Consider the following 15,921-nt stretch of genomic DNA (forward strand, 5'->3'; position numbering starts at 1 on the left):
AAAGAGGGCCTAGGTCATGAAAGGCCTTGCAAACCATTTGCATTCTAAAGGACTTTTGGTTGCAAGGGCCTGGAGCATACCTTGACCAACTCAAATGAGAAGGTGATTTTTATCATAAATATGCTATATCATCTATAGAGCCCAAAGATCGGGGTGGGATCAGTTTACAGGGACACCTGAGACCAGGAACTGGAATACATTCAAGGCATCAACGCTCTCTTGTCTTAGTTCATCTTTGTGTACCTACCTTGTCTCTGCTGACACCTCTGATTCTAAGGGTCACATAACAAAAAACATGACCACTGACTTCCTCAGTCCCAAGTCTTAAAACCCGGGCAAAGAGACCTAGCAACTATAGGTAGTGTAATAACCAGCTCTCATGGAAGCCATATAGACAGATGGGAGCAATTACTTGAGAAAGCATCCTCCAGTGTCCTTAACATCTCTGTGTTAAAGACTGGTAATTTTCCTAAAAGTAATAAAGTTTTAATAGGAAGGCAATAGAACCTGGTTTGTATATTAGAGATATGAATTTGTCCAGAATTTGGAGAATTGTTTTGGGTGGTGGTGATAAGGCCAAAGAGAGAAAAATGAGTTGGTAGCTTGCTGCAGATAAGGAAGAATGTGGTGTGGATATTGGCAGTGGGACACTGGACACGTGTGGTGAATTTCTGTTTACTTTATGCTGACTTGAGTGTTTCAAACTGTGTCATTAGCACACTTTTCCAGAAAGTCTAGCACCCAAAGAGGGGTGGTGAATGTTTTCATGGCCAATAAAATGACCTTCTCTAGGAGGGGAGTAAGTTCTTTTTCCCTTTGTGATTCCTACAGAATGAACATGACTCACTGAAGCTCACTGTTTTGAGCCTCCTTAATGTCTGCAACTGTCCTTTTTGTTTTATTCTCATTGCCACAATAAGGGGATAGATCAAGGTTTAGGAAGCCCCATTTTAGAAAAAAAAAATCAAACATTGTAAATACAAAATTAGACCAGGAAGTTAATTTCCATTTCGACTGGTATAAGGAATCATAACTGATAAATACCACAAGCATTACAAAATCCATAAAAATAATGTAACATTTTTAGTAATTAACCGCTTCATATACCGCACCAAAATTTTTTCCTGGTATATGTATTTTTTGGCTACATACTTTTGGATCACCTTTTTATAAGTTAAGGATCGTGTAATTTTTTTTAGAGAGACTAGAAAGACAATTCAATCTTTTTTTTTTTTAAGATTTTATTTATTTATTTGACAGAGAGAGACACAGCGAGAGAGGGAACACAAGCAGGGGAAGTGGGAGAGGGAGAAGCAGGCTTCCCGCTGAGCGGGGAGCCCGACGTGGGCCTCGATCCCAGGACCCTGGGATCATGACCTGAGCCGAAGGCAGACGCTTAACCGACTGAGCCACCCAGGCGCCCCGAAAGACAATTCAATCTTTCTCCAACTTAGTGGATTGAAATGTTAAAAATTACTAATAGTTTAGAAAAGTTTGAGCATCACAGATCATTATCGTGATGTCATGTAAATTGTTCTGTTATAAACTAGTCTCAAAGTTATGAAAAAAATATCAATTTTTTTCTCATAAATGAGTTATGTTAGACTTTCTGTGAAGTGGGTCTAAAAGTACATATGTGTTTTGTAAACCTAAGTGTTCCGAAAAATTTTATTTTGTACTCTTCTGTTTTAAAAAGAAACAAAGTATGGTGTATTTATAACAGTTAAACTGTTATAATGCATATGCTGCATTGTTGAATATATTCCCAACAGGAGAGGACATCTATTTTGATTAGTTATCAATAAGAAGCAAATCTTCCATGTCCAACTTTACATATCTGATGGTTGGTAGAATTTCCACAGACTTGGCTTCTGGCTCCATACATTTCAAAATGCCTTTCTCCTCTACCACCCACACCTTTGGGGCCTAAGGGTCTGAGGGCAGGGTGGCCCTGCACCTTCATGTCCAGACTCTAGGTAAAATGGCACTGGGGCACAGGAGTATTTCTGAAACCATTTCTGTGCAGGGAAAGATAGTAGTAACTTGACTATACAGGGAAGTGAAGGAAAAGCATGTAAATATACCTTACTAAACCCAAACTAAATCTCTCTCCAACTCAAATTCCTCTTAGTTCATTCCCATAATGCTCCAGAGCATAATGAAAAGAAAGTGATATGGAAGGAAAGTGTGCTATAGACTGAATGTTGGTAGCCGCCCCCCCCCGCCCCCCGCCACCACAGTCATACATTGGAGCCCTATACCCTGATGGAATGGTATTAGGAGATAAGGTCTTTGGGAGGTGATCAAAGTTAGATGAGGTCATGAAGATAGTGATCTCATGATGAGGTCCTTATAAATGTCCTTGTAAGAAGAGGAAGAGCTCTCTCTCTCTCCCCCCATGAGGACAGAGGAAAGGCTGTGGGAATACATAGCACCTCACATGGCTGTCTGCAAACCAGGAAGAGGGCTCTCATCAGAATTCGACCATGCTGGCACCCTGATCTCAAACTTCCAGCCTCCAGAACTGAGAAAAAAAAAAAATGCTTGTTATTTAAGCCACCCAGTCTGTGGTATTTTGCTATGGCAGCCCAAGGTGACTAAGACAGGGTGGAAAGAGAGAGTGGTCTTCACTAATTAATATTTCATTTTTGCAAAGTTCACAAAACCACTTGACTGTGTGAAGGAATTACTAGGGTCTTTTCTGAGGACTTAGACGAGGCTCATGCAAGTGTGGGGCCAAAAATTAAGCTTCATTACCTTCAGGTAAATTCATCTTTGGCCACAACCCTAATTCTCGCCCTTAGCATTTTGTGCTCAGATCATCACATTAACCTTCTAATGAATCTCTCTGGATCAAGTCTCCCCCCTCAACCAGGTTGCATAACTACTGCAATAATCTTTCCCAAATACCTTCTCTGCTTAAAGCCATCAGATATCTATGGAATAGTCTAAATCCCTTAGTCTGATATTTGAGGTCTCTACACTATGGCTGTAATTTTTGTTTACAAATTTTTATCCTGTGGCTTCCTACAAACACACACACACACACACACACACACACACACACACACACACACACACACAAAGCAATTATTGGAGGTCTATTTAGCAATAGGCATTTCCCCAAATGCTAGTATTTTAGGTTCTTATAACAACTCTGCACGATTTACAAATGAAAGAACAGAGTTCAGAGACAACTGCTGGGTTGAAGGTGGATCTGTCTGACTCAGTTCTCCTTCTCTTTCTACTGTATTATGTGCCTCTAGCTCAGTCCTTGACTCTCCCTGTGAATTTGGATATGGTTAAATCTCCATTTTAATCCCATCCTCTCAGGAAAGCTTTTCCAATTTACTCCCTCAAGTATAGGCCCTCTCCTACTTTGAACTGCTACAGTATTTGGAATCTGTATTATTCAGTGGGCGTATAGTCTACAATGCCTTGTGTTTTTAACTTAATCCACTCTATGTGTACCAACTGTAACTTGGTTGTAAGCTCTTTGGAGGAACAGAGAATGGTTGATGCTTTTATGTATCCCTTGCAACACATGGCAAGTCTCCCTACACCATTTAATACATAATTCTAGAATGAGTATATCTGTTCATCCGTGGGACCCACAAAATTAAGGTCAAAGGAGGGGAACAGTCAGCCATGCTGCCTCTCACTCTTTCTCTACCCCATTATTAGATTATTAGGGGAAGGACAGTTGCCACCGGTGCTTGGTTTTAAACTCTTCTCAGAATTACAGCTGCTGATTGACAAGACCTCAGAGAATATTAAAACAGCACAAGCACCAGTTGGCACTAGCTGACACAATGATGCTATTCCCCAAAGCACTACTCTCAGAGGTGACTGACACACCCATCAGCCTTCACAATGGTGACAGAAGATAAAAGAGTTCAGTTCCCTGGGGACTCCCGAATACTTAAACTTGAGAAAAAGCCGACATTTCTTGAATCACCCTGACACTTGTCTGTCTAATGTTCTCTGGTAAAGTTATATTTACCTTTCTATCATATTTACTGTTGGTATTTATTTTTTTGTAAGGAGTATGACATTCAATTTTTAAGTTTTACTTGCTATTTTCAACTTTGTGTCATAGAACATTTAAAATATATACAAGGGGCACCTGGGTGGCTCAGTTGGTTGAGCCTCCAATGCTTGGCTTTGGCTCAGGTCATGATCCCAGGGTTGTGAGATTGAGCCTCATGTGGAGCTCCACACTCAGCGGGAAGTCTGCTTGAAATTCTGCACCCCCCACCGCTGCCTCCCCCGCCACTCTCTCTTTAAAATAAATAAATAAATCTTTTTAAAAAATAAAATATATACAAAAGTAGAGAAAATAATAGGACGGATCCCCATGTAATCATCACAAAGCTCCTAATCATGGCCAATCTTGTTTCATTTCTCCTTCAACTCAGGACTTTTTTGAAGCACATCCCAGAAATCATATTATTTCATCCTTTATTCTTTTTAAAATATGACTAAGTCTTGACAAAAGAAGCTCAATATGGAAAAAATTAGTGATAACACTTTTAACATGACAAATTTTTAAAATTATGACATTTGATTTATATTTTATTTAACTTATGTAAAAAAATACTTATGTGAAATATCTCTATTTAAAAAATCCTGAGTATAGAAATCCTGAATAATAGTAAAAAGACAAAAATTAATCTTGTTCATCTTATTCAAATATGGGGAGCTAGCTAGCAGGAAGAAGTAAAATATCCAGATAGTACAAATGTTGACCTGGTGTTTTAGCTGGAAAATGTTTTCAACCCTGTTTACCTAACTCATATATTTTTATTCTGCCAATACAATTACTTAACAATGCATATGTAGAATTTGTTTGACTTTGGAATGGTCATTGGTTTATATCGAGTCATCCCCGTGTGAGGGGTTTTGCAGCACTTTGGCTCTAATTGGAACAACAGAGTCATATATAATGGGGAAAAATGTGTTGGTGGCAACACGGATTTGGGGGGTGGGCAGGGAGACAGGGCACAGTTCAGTCCATAACATATGAAAAAAAGTATGTTTTCCCTCTTCCCTCTTCTACTCTCTCTTGATGTCAGTTTTCCTCCTGCCATGAAAGAGACTGAAGGCTCATTAGGACACTCTCAACAATGTTAGAATGCAGGGCAAGCGAAGGAAGTAAAACACAGACAATTTAAAAGACATTTAAAGAGCCTATAATGAAATTCATTCAACTGCTTTATCTTTTTAGTTTCTGATGTCTCTCACTGTCTCTTAGAAAGGATTCATGCTCTCCTCTTGGTTGCTATGATGAGACACATGTGGCACTTTTCATTTTCCTGTATTGTGTAGACTTTAGCTGTCATCTTTACTGAATAAGCCAGCCTACAAGACAGCTCAGTTCAGGCCTTTTGTTATTTTTATTTTTTATTTTTTTTGTGATAGTAAAAAAATGACTGATGTAAAAAGAGGAATGCATTTCTAAACCCCACCGAAGGGACAGTTTCTGTAGAATGGTAAATGATGAAGGAACTAGAAGTGCTTGTCTGGAAGAAGGTGTAGGGGTCTTCTTAAATCTGAGAAGGGGGGCAAATGGATAGTTTGGAGGCTCAAAGAACAGTAGAAATCTCTGCACTGTTCCCTTCCTCTCATTATTGTCCGGAGGCATGACTCCAGGTGTCAGGCTCCCAGTCTCAGCAAAGCCCCACCCTGCACCTCAGCCCTGGAGCCACTGTGTGGTTTGGACAATAAGCAGGGACAATGACCAGTGTGAGCTGGAAAACAGTGGGTTTCTCAGCCACATAAGACTTTCGGATCTACCTTGAACCTGGACAAAAAGGGGTGAGAGTCCCTGAATAGTAACCAAAGTCAATTTTCCTATAGCCTGTTGATTAGATTAAACATTATTTAGAAAAATAACAAATGTGCCATTTCTTAAATGTGAGATGTGAACTAAAATTTATGAGAGCGGTGTTTTATATTTTCCCTAATTTACTTTCTCAGAGGACTTGAAAGAATCCTCGGAAACATTGAGGGAAGTTTCTTTCAATGGTATTATTTTATTTATGATCTTGAAGTTTTGTTTTTTTCATATGTTATGGACTGAACTGTGTCCTGTGGCCCTGCCCACCCCCCAAATCCATATGTTGAAGCCCTAACCACCCCTCCCCCCATGTGACTGTACTTGGAGACAGAACCTTTAAAGAGGAAATTCAAGTGAAGTGAGGTCATAAGGGTGGGGTCCTATTTCGATAGGACTGATGTCCTTACAAGAAGATAGAAAGACACCAGGAGTGTGTGCACAGAGGAAAGGCCATGTGAGGACACAGCATGAAGGTGGCCATCTTCAAGCCAAGCAAACAGGCCTCAGGAGAAACAAAACCCGCTGATACTTTGATCTTGGACTTCCAGCCTCCAGAACTGTGAGACAATAGATTTCTGTTGTTTAAGCCACTCAGTTCATGGTATTTTGTTAGAGCAGCTCTGGCAGACTAATATACCATGTTTAAATACTTTCATATATAGGTCCTTATTCTCAGAGAAAATCTACAATATTGTACCCTAGTAGACATCCTACTGTTGGGTGGCACTGGTTTACAATTGACCAGGCAAAATGATTCACTTTCTGAAAAGAGTGTTGCAAGGGGGCTACAGAACATACTGGATGCCACCAAGCAAATCCATGGTAAGTGTATGTATGCTCCCCACACAGTGACTAACACAAGGAGAGAGTATGTGCAGGTGCCACATTAAGTTCCACTGTAAATACTTGCCTCAGATACTGTGGTAATACTAGCCTCACATTACCCTTTGTCAGTGTGAAGTTGCCCAATACATGTTAGTTAACCAGGGAGATGATATTGACTTATAAAAATTACTTTCTTACTCCCACATTTGCCTGTACACTGACATTAAAATTCCGCTTAAAATCTTTAAAGATTGAGAGTTAATCTGCTTATGATTTTATAGGCCTCTAAAATTGCTAGTTAAATTTCATATGTACTGTCAAAAAAGAGAGCGAGGGGATAGGAAAAATGCAAAGACAAGGAATACATATGGCTAAACCATAAGTTTCTAGAAGTCAGGGATATATCACTGTAACCTTGAGATCCTCAAACATACTATTTTACATGTGGCTGGCATTTATGATGGGTTTAATGCATGCAACTCTGAGAGAAAAGCATACAACTAATATGGCTGTAGAATAAAGATTAAATTTTGCATATGACATGCAAAATTCATTTCATCATTTTACAACTATACACTGTATACGAGTGAAAATATGTGGGCAGGTTTTAGCTGGGTCAATATACTGAACCAAATGTAGGTATTCCTGAATTTCTAGGTATTTCTGAATATCTATGGTATTAAATATTATTAAGAACAAACAAATAGCCTGTCTTAATTGGTCACTTTTTACTTGGTTGGTTTCCCTCTCCCCCACTCTGCTGAGGTATAACTGACAAATAAAATTGCAAGACATTTAAAGTGTCCAACGTGAAGATTTGATATACACATACACTGTGAAATGATTTCCACAATTGAGTTAATTAACACATCCCATCACCTCACATATTTACTTTTTTTTTCTTTTTTGGTTTGCTTTTTGTAAAAATATTTGATATAAAAAACATTCTCCTAAAGGGGAACCTTCTTACACTGTTGATGGGAATGCAAGCTGGTGCAGCCACTCTGGAAAACAGTATGAAGGTTCTACAAAAAGTTAAAAATAGAAATACCCCATGACCCAGCAAATGCACTACTAGGTATTTATCCACAGGATACAAACATAGTGATTCGAAGGGGCACGTGCACCCCAATGTTTATAGCAGCAATGTTCACAATAGCCAAAATGACTGATGAATGGGTAAAGAAGATGTGGTATATATAATGGAATGCTACTCAGCCATCAAAAAGAATAAAATCTTGCCATTTGCAATGACTTGGATGGAACTAGAAGGTATTATGCTAAGCAAAATAAGCCATTCAGAGAAAGACAAATACCATATGATTTCACTAATATGTGGAATTTAAGAAACAAAACAAATGAACATTGGGGAAGGGAAGGAAAAATAAAATAAGATGAAAATTAAGAGGAAGGCAAACCATAAGAGACGCTAAACTATAGGGAACAAACAAGTTTGCTGGAGGGGAGATGGTGGGGGGGATGGTGTAACTGGGTGATGGGCATTAAGGAGGGCAGTTGATGTAATGAACACTGGGTGTTGTATGCAACTGATGAATCGCTAAATTCTACCCCTGAAACTAAAAAAAAAAAAAAAAGAAAAGAAAAAGAACAATTGCCCTCCTTATTTAAGAACAAATACTGGTAAAGATTAATAGTGTCTAAGTTCCTTAAATATATCAACCTGGTAATATGATCATTTGATTTATAATTTGTCATACATTAGTATGTATCATTACATTAGCAGCATATATCACGTTAAAACAAAAAGAAAACCATTATTTTTTGATCCCAGATAAACACAGAATTCTCCCAGGAGTCAGTGAGAATTGAACGAAAGTACCTGATTCTCTGTCTGCATAACCAAATGCAGGATTAATTTCCCTTCATTAATCTATCATTTTACCTCTAAGGATCCCCCCTGACAATTAGAACACAGGAGAGGGAGAGAAGGAGCCAGGTGACTGGGGGATGTGGGATTGACCTACGTGTGCGGCGGCCGCATACATAAGCCCCGAGTGACTGTGTTGGCTGGAGTTTAGCTGTGCCCTCTGCAGGCCCTGCAGCCTAATCATAACAACAGCAATAACTTCAGAAAGCATTTATTTAGTGTAGACAAAACATAGAATCTTGTGCTAGGTGGTTTCATTTGTTATTTTTAATCCTACCAAAAACTCACAGCAAAAACAAAGTTTCACTTGGTTTCTGCTCACAGGGAGAAGTCTAGCAACAGTACAAGAAGTGCTAGAGTAGAACTGTGCCCATGCCACGGATCAATTTAACCAGTACCTAAGGAGACTTCCTTGAGGTTGTCACTTTGGAACTGGACCTTAAATAATGGCTCTAAATTTGCCAGGATAAGAAGAAGATGCTGGGTGCTCAAGACAGAGAGAACCAACTTTGAAGAGCATTTAGGCATGATACAGCATGACACATTCGGGGAACACTTCAAAGAAACCTCAGAGTTTACCACAGCCCCAGTACATTTCTCTTTCTCTTTGAGAAGAGAAAACAAAAGCGAGCAAACACCCCAGTGACATAGTGATTATTTTTTACTGAGCCTTTTCTGTCAGCTGTTTGACTTGTTATTATCTTTGTAAGAGGCCCTACTAGACATTCTATTTTATAGAACTGTTGGTGGGTGTAACTTTCATCTTCTAGCCTAGAAAAATCTCAATTAAGGTTTCTTTAAATCTGGAGGGAAGCCCTATTCAAAAGGCTATCGTCTTTTATATTTTAAAAATAAGTATTTATACTTAAAAATAAACTAGAGATATTTTTTATATTTACATAAAGTTAATTTATTTCCATTTTGTAATTTGTACAAGCTCTAAAGAATAGTGAACTTTGGTCCCCAATCAACTTTCTCATTTTTAAGACAAGTAAAATAAGACGATGATTTGAGTTTGGACAATAAAAGGGAAACTTTGCCACATATATATATATCTATCTATATATATATAGATATATATATCTCCATGAATTACTGGTTTTCTTTTCTAAATTTAACAGAGATAGCAGCAACCAGCTTTAAACTGTTAAATAATATTAGGACACCCTAAATAATGAATTGCATTTAAGAGAGAATGTGATCTATGACTCATAAATGAAACCAATAATTTTACTATTTTCTATTAGAAAAAAGTCCACCTTCCTCTTAAACTTTCAATGTGAAGAAGACAAGTCTGAACATTTTTATGTGAAGCAATAACATCCCAAACAAAGGTATAGGCTAGCAATGGACTAAAGAGAGAAGTAGTGGAGAGTTTGGTTTCTTTTGCATGAGATGTGAGCGTATTTACTTGTCTTAGACTGAAGGAATGTGGTGCATTTTCAGTCACTTTGCAATATCTAGATTTTTTTGGAGTAGCTGGTTTGGGGGCACATGTCCCTTTAAGGGGTTGCAGCTTTAATTAATTGCATGGGTGAAGTTTTGTCTACAGGATGCTGTATTTTTGAATCTTTCTCTCTTATCCCTTAGTGTCTTTTTTAACCCTTGAAGACTGCCTGGAAAGAAGGGCATGTAGGAAGCACAGCAGCCTGCACTGCCACAGTTCTGTTTCATGAAGAAGGTCAAGGTCAGTTTCTGGCTATAAAATGTAGAAGCTGACCTCTAAATCAAGAGGAAGTACCAGCCTTATAGTTTGTCCAGGAACTCTAATCTTAATATTTCAAAGATGTACATGCTTGATAAACTATTAAACATCAACTAGGTCATCCTAGGTAACTACTTTGCATATTTCTATGATGCAATGTACTTTAGAAGTTACTGAATCAATGGAAGGAAAAAATTAGAATTAAGTAGAATTCTATATTGCAGCTCAGAATTCAAAACTATGTTGGTCAGCAGTTGAAGGTGAACTTGGCACATATGTTCTATTTTAACTAATAAAGGCTTAAAAACATAGCAAGACCATTTGTTTAAATAAACTATTACATAAATACAGTTACCTAGGAATGCTCAAAAATCAGCATTTAGTTTTCTTGGCTCATTCAGTATCTCCCTTTGCAAAATTTATTTGCTCCTCCAACTATACAAGTTGGAGAACGTATAAATCATGCTATGGCTTTTTTTTCTGGGGAAACTAAGTCATTTCCAGACTCGCAACATGAGTTGAATTACATAGATTTTTGGTTTCAAGCTATAAAACACTTTCCCTGTTATATTTAGTCACGTGATTATTGTCACATGAGAGTCATTATTGCAGAGCTTCCCCAACACTTTTGGTTATGACACACCAAAAATTGTCTTAGTCACAGGGCACACTGGAGTAAATGGAAGAGGGTGCTCCCAGTGATGGGGCCTGGGGTTCCAGCTTCCTCTATCTCCTCCCCACAAGCCTGAAAGATAAGAGTCTTAACATCTTGGTATACATACAATCTATTCATAGGCATACAGGTTGATTTATTTAGAGCTACTTTAATAGCTCATCTAAGAAGTCCAAATACTCATCCACTACAGTCAATTATCACCTTTTAGAGTTGAATGGAGCCTAAGAAAACTTTTAGAGTGACCATTCAGCTCACAGATAAGACAACCAAGGAAGAAAGCAATGGCATGATAGAGTGAGGAAGGGATTTTAGTAAGAGAACTAGGTCTGAATCTTGGGGCTCTTGTTGAGTATGTTTGTAATCTTAGGCATGCTACTGAGCCACTCAGAGTCTTCCATGTCTTCATCTGCAAAGCAAGGATAATTTTAATTACCTTGCTATAATATTTTAAGATTAGAAATAATGTATGTGAATTACATACCTAATATGGTATGTGACACATAATTAATTGCCAATTTGCTAAGTGACTTTCCTAGTTTATAGAGCAATATATAGAACCTGAATTAAAATTCTATACCTAACTTCTAGCTCATTGCCTTGTTCTTACATTGTGGCGTCACAGATTTTTCAAAATATCTCGACCTATTATGGTTAGTATTGGATGTGTGCCCCCCAAATTCACTTGCTGAAACCCTATCTCCCAATGTGATGGTATTAGGAGGTGGGGCTCTTGGGAAGCAATTAAATTTAGGTGAGGTCACTTGGGTAGGGCCCACATAGTAGGATTAGAGACTATTAGAAGAGGAAGAGACCAGAGCTCTCTCTCTCTTCACCGTGTGAAGATGCAGCAAGAAAGTGGCCAACTGCAAACCAGGAAGAGGGCCCTCACCAGACACCAAATCTGCTTGCACCTTGATCTTGGATTTCGTAGCCTCTAGAACTGTGAGAAATAAATGTTTGCTGTTTAAGCCACCCAGTATGTGACATTTTGGTATAGCAGCCCAAGCTGACTAAGACACTTCTATTACCTGAGCTCACTAATGTAGCTCATCAGTTTAGTGGTTAACAACTCCCATTTTATCTCAGCAAGTAAGCCTGGGGGGAGAAAGATCCTTTGGGGATAATCCTAAAAGCAACCAATAGGGACAGCTGGGTGGCTCAGTCAGTTGGGCATCTGCCTTTGGCTCAGGTCACGATCCCAGAGTCCTGGGATCGAGTCCCATATTGGGTTCCTTGCTCAGTGGGAAGACTGCTTCTCCCTTGGCCTGATGTTCCCCCTGCTTGTGCTCTTGCACGCTTGCTCTCTCTCTCTCTCTGACAAATAAATAAATAAAATCTTAAAAAAAAAATAAAAACAACCAATACTTGGAGAAAACTTACAGCTTTCAGAGTGTTGTTACAGACTTGGAGTTTCTGAATAACCTTGGGTAACTGCAATAGTCCCTGTTTTCACCACCCTCAATATACAGATGAGGCAACCTCAATCAAAGAATCTAAGTATGGCCATGACAGGATGTGAACTGTTCTGAATCCTTGTGTTTCCACTGCTCTAAGTGTTTCACTGCTGGACTTTGCAGTGGACTGCAGATGAATATGCTGATGGTTCAGACCCCTAACCACACCTGGCAGATCAGTACACAGTGATGAAAGAGGCAGGAATAAGATGTGCACTGGTGGTGGAGAAGACAGTTCTGAAGGAGGAAGCAGAGATAGGAGGAGACCACAGTGTTGGAAGCTAAGAAGTGGATGAGCCTAAATCTTCTCCAGATGTTTTCAAGCCATTAGGATAATTTCAATATGCTAAAAGGAGTAGTGTGATTTGAGGTCTTTGTAAAGTGACAAGATGCCACCTAATAGTATCACACCTTGCCTTAGGCACAGACTAAGTTTTTCTGGTATTTTGTTAAGATGAGGAAGTATTTTACCAAACATTATTTCACTTTTTTTTTTAAGATTTATTTATTTATTTGAGAGAGAGAGAGAGCCATGCGTGCAGAGGGGAGGGGCAGATGGAGAGGGAGAGAATCTCAAGCAGACTCCCCATTGAGTGCGGAACCCGCTTGGGCTGGATCTCACAACCCCATGATCATGACCTGAGCTTAAATCAACAGTCAGATGCTTAACAAACTGAGCCACCCTGGCACCCCTATTTTACTTTTAATTAAACTTTAAAAAATTGAAGTGATTCACTGAAAAAAAATTGAAATAATCCAGTTCAACCAATATTCATGAAAATTTAAATTGGCGTATGCTGCAGTCATTTGGAGAACTGATTCATCATGCACAAGTTTCTAAGTTTATTTACCTTGCTTCAAAGACAGAAGCCATAAAAATATAAGAAGATTAATATTAAGAGATAGTAACTTATCCACCTATATTTAGCTTTGTGGGGCCTTGAAAAAGATATGCTGAATTGTGCCAAAATACATGTGCTGTTAAAAATAGAGGACTGTTCCAGTGAAATCTGCCTTCAAATCCTTCAGCAGGAATTGGTACAGACCCCCATTTCTCTGAAGAACACTAATTTTTGACTCTTCAGCAAGGCACTTGTTCTTTCTAGACATTTTTCTCATTTATGAGAGGTTGTACTAGGCTTTGGCTAAGGTTTTCATTTTAAACTTACTTTAATAGATGATCTAGGTATTAAATGGTAAAAATAATTTCAATTTATTGAACATATAATAAATATCAGATATTCTGCTGGACTCTGTGTGCGTGCGTGTGTGTGTGTGTGTGTGTGTGTGTGTGCACGTGCACAATATCTGTCATCTATACTACAGCCAGGCAAAGTGAGCATCTCCTTTTATATAAGGGGAAACTGAGGCTCAGTTCATTTGGTAATTAGCCTAGATTAGAACTCAGCCTTGTCTACCTCTACAGACTACACTCCTTCTTCATCATATACATTCTGAAGATGTGTAGAGATGTTTGATTTTCAAGAAGCCAGTTTGAATATACAGTATAATTCACTCATTTAGTCTACAAATATTCATTGAACTTTTATTATATTCCAGGTATTGTGATAAGAACTGAGTTTACATTGATGAACACAACCAACAAATGACTCCTACCCACGAGGATCTTCACTATCTTGTGGAAGAGTCTGTTACTTAACTATTCCAGCAAGGAGGAAAACATAAATGGTTGTTATTGACAGGTGTTATTTTAATTCTCCAAATGCTTTAAGAAAAAGAAAAATAATAATTATAAAAAGTAAGAATATAATGCATCCATTTTGATTTTTGCATTTTGTCTCTAAAGATAGCAAAGATATTCCTTTTTTGTTTTTTATTTTATTTATGTATTTACGTATTTATTTTTTTGAGGTTTTTATTTAAATTCCATTTAGTTAACATGTAGTATAATATTAGTTTCAAGAGTAGAATTTAGTGATTCATCACTTACATAAAACACCCCTGTGCTTATCACAAGTGCTCTCCTTAATACCCATCACCCATTTAACCCATCCCTCTGCCCACCTCCTCTCCAGCAACCCTCAGTGTGTTTTCTATAGTTGAGTTTATTTTATGGTTTACCTCTCTCTTTTTTCCCCCCTATGTTAATCTGTTCTGTTTCTTAAATTCCACATATGAGTGAAATCATATGGTATTTTTCTTTCTCTGATTTATTTCACTTAGCATAATACACTCTAGGTCCATCCAGGTTGTTGCAAATGGCAATATTTCATTCTTTTTTATGACTAATATTCATATGTGTATATGAATATCTCACAATGTCTTTATCCATTCATCAGTTAATGGACATTTGGGCTTTTTCCATAATTTGGCTATTGTTGATAGTACTGTTATAAATATCAGGGTACATGTGTCCCTTAGAATCAGTATTTTTGTATCCTTTGGGTAAATACCTAGTAGTGCTCAAGCCTTTCGAAGGATAGTGATAAAGTCATCCCTCCCTATGTAAACGTATACATTGAATTCTTCTGAAGACTCACCATAGATAGTTTCCCTTACTTCACTTCTCAAGAGACAGAATCTCTGACTACATCTAGAATTAAAAATAATTAAGAATATTTCCACTTTTGCAAAAGAGCCATTTAAAAAATACAGATAGCATGAAAGGCATAGGCACACTATTTCTAGAAATTGACTTTTTTTGCTTAACATTTCTAACATTAATATTAATTAGCAGAGAACTAAATATCATCTCTGAGTGTTCATTCACTTTGGGAAATGTGAACTAATTAAGAGTAACATATATGTATCTAATTAATTAAAACTTATGGTCCCTCCCCAATGTGTTTTCTTTCATTTCAAAATGTAAGAGGATCTACTGTTCATTGTCTTAGGTACGGACTAATGAGATTTTTGGTATTTAATCTATTCTTGATCTCATCTCTCTGTCAACCTCTCTGCCTTACTCCTGCTAAATTTGGTTGTATCTTGAATCTAATAGTTGCTGCACTTTCTGCCCATTCATTACTAACCCCAATCTGGTTTTGATGCACCTGTTCCTATTATAAATGAATCTTAAAGTGAAAGACAATCATATTCAATTTTCACTCTTCCTGAAAGTGAAAATCTTCCAGTCAAGTGGAGAACTTCATTGTGGAATTTTCAGTTTCCTTTAAATGGGACTTAGTGTAACTAGACTTGCCCTGAGAAAGAGTGTCAAAAGGAAAAGATCAAAATAAAGCCACAAATGAAGCCAAGAATAGTTGTCTATTGTTCTTGACTCTTAGATCATTTTTTAAAAATGAAATGCTTGACTGACAAAGATTCAAATGCTTGCCTTTCTTGACAAAGGCTAACTCAATGTGTTGACATAATTGTGCAAAAGTGCCTTACCAAAGTGCCAAATAAAACAAGACATAAGCTCCAGTAGATGTTGCATTGACAAATACATTTAAATATTTCTTAAGATTTTGCAGATAATAAAAATTATTTCTAAGAGATTTAGAAATTCAAATCACCCAAGAGAAATCTTACCTTCCCGTCTCTTGATATTTTCACATTTTAACTGTCTTT

The sequence above is a fragment of the Zalophus californianus genome, chromosome 2, assembly GCF_009762305.2.
Source record: "Zalophus californianus isolate mZalCal1 chromosome 2, mZalCal1.pri.v2, whole genome shotgun sequence".
Classification (NCBI taxonomy): Eukaryota; Metazoa; Chordata; class Mammalia; order Carnivora; family Otariidae; genus Zalophus; species Zalophus californianus.